Source organism: Lissotriton helveticus, chromosome 11 (genome assembly GCF_964261635.1).
Source record: "Lissotriton helveticus chromosome 11, aLisHel1.1, whole genome shotgun sequence".
NCBI classification, from domain to species: domain Eukaryota; kingdom Metazoa; phylum Chordata; class Amphibia; order Caudata; family Salamandridae; genus Lissotriton; species Lissotriton helveticus.
In genome coordinates this window covers 1144969392-1144975112 of record NC_136072.1, presented here as the reverse complement: position 1 = coordinate 1144975112, position 5721 = coordinate 1144969392, and positions in this window count along the sequence as shown.

Genomic DNA, 5721 nt, shown 5'->3' with positions numbered 1-5721 from the left:
CTTGCAGACATCACAACCCCCAGGAGTGTGATTACAGCGGGGTATGTGCAGAGAGAGGAAACTACGACTTCCTTGTACTTCTATTAGATTTTTTATATAGTCTTCACTATAGGCAAGTGTTTCGTTCTCTGACATGTCCCTATATCTTCCAAATATACAAACATACAATAATTAATACAACCAAATATGGAAACACAATAAACAAACAAAACCCTCGCAGGAATCCCTGCTCAAGAGATCATTGAAAACAATGGGGTAGACCCAGTAAGTCAAAGGACCTGGGTAATAGTATATATAAAAAGTGTGGTCCTAGACAAAACTCTGAATATCAATTAATGTAAATCTTAATTTTTCACAAAACAAATGATCAGATTGAATCTGCAATCAAGAGGAGGAGATATATTACTTGCATATTACGCTATAAATGCAGCAAACCCAACACAGCCATATCAAGAAAACAATGTTACTTGATGTCACATTTATATCACAATCTTATTTACATATTCATAAAATAATTAATAAGAAAAGAGAGGGGAAGAGAGAAAAGGGGTGCTCAAGTGAATTGAAGAAGAAAATTAGCTCAAAGGACAAGATTAAAGTAAATTATGTTTAGGCTTTACTGTTTTCAGTTTCTATTTTTGGTAAATTCTGGTGGGGTTTATTCAGTGTTTTCAGTATCTTAAAAAACAGTTGTTATCAGTGGTTACACATTTTCGCGCCACTAAAAGCAACAGAAAAAGTGTTTTTCCGGTGTTTATGGAACGTTTTGCTTTTATTATTGCTTGCTTATTGCACTGAAAGAACATGGTATATAGACAGTGTACTTATAGTGTATATGTGGTCCAAATAGATTTTTGCAAATTAATCTTATTGTAGTACACCATACAATACTTCTTCAGTGAGTCTTTGGGTCATGTGCGCTCGCTCTTTCCTTCCCATGTAAACTTCTGTGAAAAGGCCCTCTCAGCATTCATAGCCCCTTGTGCTGAGAACCATCAGCTAACGGACACAGTTGGGATGACCTTCTTTGATGCCACATAAAGCACAAAATGATAAATATTTGCATTTTAGTTCCTGTGCATAAGAAAACAGTGCACCAGAATGGACTAAAAAGTCAAGAGCATCTCTCATTAACTCTGAAGATTGTAAAGATGCTTTCAGCATACCATCTAACAAGTGGCAAGGATCTACTACAGGGAATCACTTCAGCTCGGGTATCAATTTTGACAGGTCATCACACAACTTTTTTATATCCGTAGCTGAATCACTGCAAATACAAACAACATCACTCCAATCTTTATTGAACTTGGAAAGAACCTTTTTTGCAGAGCATTACAAGTGACACTGCGTTCCAGGTTTTCCAAAAGTCTGGTGTCATGTTTTCACCACTATTCCAGATGCTTGGTGATATATATATTTGTCACTATACCTTGTATTGAATGTTTAAAGCCTGAGGTGTTGGCAATTCACCTACTATCAATACTGACCCAGTAAAAACTATGGTCTGATGTGGTAAGGGTTTTTACCCATTCTCTGTGGGCAAATGTGATGACACATATTAGGAAAGATTTTTATGAAACCAGCCATTTTACCTATCAATGAAAGTATCAAATGTAGCCAAATTTTCAAATATGAGTTTGGTATTTCCAGATTCTGTATAGTTTATAAAATAATTAAACAGGACCTAAAATATTAAACTAAACCTTGCATCTTTAGGCCAAAGGCCACAAAACTGAAAAAAGTAAAAGGAAGAAGAAAAAATAATGTTAGCCAGTCTTTCTTACTGCTACCTTGTATAACAAAGTTACATTGTATTGACCACTTCAGGAAGAAAAAAATGACTCTTTCACCTTTCTTTGAATGGCACTTAGTTTGTGGTTGTCCAGGTGTTATTTCAGTGTTTATATGTTTTCACCGGTGAGGGCTATTTTTCTTTCAGTGGGGTTTTATCAGTTAATATAGGTTTAAACCTAAAACCCCACAGCCTAATTATGTTGCACAACCAAAGCCTACCCATACAGTTCTGTATACATTATTTTACAAAACAAGGGACATGGAACAGGGACAAGGGAATAATTGGTGTAGGCCTCAAACTAATGGTGATTTCACTTTGCGGGAGACACTGGACGCGCCGTCCATCCTTTGCAAACCGCGAAGCGATTCAGTTCAATTGTATTGTTTTGCCCCAAATAACCCGTTTCGGTGGCCTTTTGGATTTTTTACATCGAACAGAGAAACATTAATGAGGTAAACTGATTACGGAACGCTAACGGACTAATGGCAGTCTGATTACTGGCTTTTGACTTAACCTCCGCTATGCTTGTTCCCTTATGACCCCTACAGTCATCTGGTCCGGGTTATCCTTAATAGTGCCTCTAAACGAATGACCTCCAATATCACCACTTATTGTTTTCTTGATATGGCTGTGTTGGGTTTGCTGCATTTATAGCGTAATATGCAAGTAATATATCTTCTCCTCTTGGTCGCAGATTCAATCTGATCATTTGTTTTGTGAAAAATTAAGATTTACATTAATTGATATTCAGAGTTTTGTCTAGGACCACACTTTTTATATATACTATTACCCAGGTCCTTTGACTTACTGGGTCTACCCCATTGTTTTCAATGATCTCTTGAGCAGGGATTCCTGCGAGGGTTTTGTTTGTTTATTGTGTTTCCATATTTGGTTGTATTAATTATTGTATGTTTGTATATTTGGAAGATATAGGGACATGTCAGAGAACGAAACACTTGCCTATAGTGAAGACTATATAAAAAATCTAATAGAAGTACAAGGAAGTGGTAGTTTCCTGGGTCGGATCACGACCCCCATTGATTCAACATTGAATGACAAAGTCAATAAGTTAGAGAGACTTGAAAAAATGTTGATCAGAACAAGATTGCATGGACACTCACTCAGCCAATATCTACAAGCGAATGTTATCCCAGTAGGCTTGCAGGTTCGTAATGAACCTGCAATTTTTGTAGATAACCCCAAATTTAAGGGTAAATTTAGCTTCATCTCCAATAACTGTTCAAGACATTGGATGGTCCTTGGGGCGGAAACTGCTTTGGAGGAGGTAGAGCGTCTGATCAAAGAGATAGGAGACCTAAGAAAGGAGATCATCGAAGACTCAGCCTTGCTTAATGCTAAGGAAGCCCTAGAGTGACTAGAGAGGACATTGAAGGAATTTGATATCTTTACCCAATCTACTAAGTTAGACAAGTTGTCTAAGGATATCAATTTTTTTGACAAAAAAACTGTTTACCCGTACTTAGCAGAAGGTTACTATAACCAGGAATCACAGGGAAGATATACAACTAGGGGTAGGGGAGGATATAGGAGGTATAATACCTTCTCAAACTCCTCTGTAAGTAGTGGTTCTGACTCTGAACAACCTACTACCAGTGCGGCTGCCCAACAGGATCTCCAACCTGATTTTTTAGAGCAAGACCCATGGCAGGACCAGCGTGGCAGGTCCCGCCCCTGGGGACGACCCAGGGGACGGGGAAAACTACCTGGAATCAAGGCAGAGGGCAATCGAATTGGAACCAAGGGAGAGACCGATCAGGGAAACAAGATCAGTTCCGACAGGAGTCGCATGGTGAAATTCAAACTCGCAAACAGCATTACAGGTGGTAGAGGCTCAAAGTATGGCTAATAAGATCAGCCTTCTGATCAACCTCTCTAATTATGTCCTGTCCACTGACGAACAAAAAATCCTTGAGAAGGGACTATCGTTTGTTCCCACTAATTTGCCGAACAGCTTCAACCTAAAATTGGAACTTCATCAGTTCTTTCGGAAGGTGCGTCTGAAACATTTCTTTAATAAAATACCACATCAACCTGTATTTAGCAACACTGGGTTGAGACCACCTTCCACTTTTACACCTCCTTCTCAAATGATGCCACACAAAGTGTTGGCTTATGAACAAATCGTGATGGGGGACATAAATAAATTGCTTATGGACAAGAAATATGTCAAATACAATGTTTCTAAACAAGAACGTATAGCCTTCCAAAATCTGAAGCTGAATCAGGACATAGCGATTAAGCCCGCCGATAAAGGCGGGGCTATTGTTATTCAAAACAAGGACGCCTATAAAACAGAAATCCTTAATCAATTGTCAGTTGAGGGCAATTATATGAAACTACCAATAGATCCTACTATGGATATTGCACTCGCCATCAGAGCTGTGACGGATAATGCGCTCCAAGAGGGCTTTATAACTAAACATGAATGTGAGTACTTAAATAACATCTATCCTCGTCTACCGACTATTTATACCTTACCTAAGGTACACAAAAGGCTTAATGACCCACCAGGGAGACCGATTATTTCGGGGTGTGTTTCAATTCTTGAACCACTCTGCAAATTTATTGACATCTTTATTAAGCCTAGAGCAGAGAATACTGCGTATTACCTTAGAGATACCATGCAGGTGATAAAGTTGGTAGATGAGAGAATATTTGACCCCACACAGGAATTGTTGGTAACAATGGATATTACATCACTGTATACCAACATTTATTTATTTTATTTTATTTATTTTATTTATTTATTTTGAAAGTTTTATATAGCGCGAACAAGATCTTTGCAGATATCAGAGCGCTTTACAAGAACATGGGGTAAGAAAACAAGAGAGTGATTAACAGACGTTTGAGAACAGAATAGTTGTAGTTAATAAATGAGTAGCAAAATAGGGTAGGTACATGAGGGAGAATAGACAATCAGATAAGCCAATAATACAAATAGACAATCAGATAAACAGATAGTACAAATAGGTGCAGAGTCTCAAATAGATCCAAAGTAAAAGTCCAGGTGAATTTAGTCATGAGGATAGCTTTTACTTCTTTCTTAAAAAATGTAGTGGAGGAGATAAGCCGGGTTTCTGGAGTTAACTCTCCCTTTCAAATTATAGCCTTGCCACATTCAGTGTAGTCGTCAGTGTGGACTTTTGATGTTGCATTAACTCTCCATTTCTTATGAATGCATTGTCGCATTCAATATTTATATGTTTTTTCTCCTGTTTGAACATTCTGATGTCATATTAAATGTGGTTTTGTATTAAGTTCCTTTCTGTCAATTATTATGGTTTCTCCCTAGTGTGGATTTATTGATGCTGCCTTTAGTTATTCTTTCTGTGGAAGACTTTATTCCATTTTGTACGTACATAGGGTTTCTTTCCATGAGGAGTTTCTGATGTTGTTTCAGTTGTTCATTTGTTATAAATGCCTTGTGACATTCAATACATTGATATGGTTTTTCTCCTGTGTGAACTTTCCAATGTTGAATTAATTTTTTCTTACAAATAAATCCCTGGTCACATTTGTGTGGTTTCTCCTCAGTGACGATTTGTTGATGCTGATTTAGGTTTGTCTTGCTTTGAAACAATTTATTATATCCTGTACATTCATACGGGTTTCTCGGCAGTGTTGACTAGCTGATGTTGCCTTAGAGTCTTCTTCCATCTGAACACTTTATTACATTCAGGACATTTAGATGGTTCCATCCCAGTTTGGGTTTTCTGGTGTTGCTTTAGCTCTCTATTTGTTATAAATGCTTTGTCACATTCAGTGCATTCATAAGGTCTCTCCTCAGTGTGGATTTTCTGATGTTGCTTTAGCGGTCTTATTGTTATAAATGCTTTGTCACATTCAGTGCATTCATAGGGTATCTCCCCGGTGTGGACTTTCTGATGTTGCATTAGATGTGACTT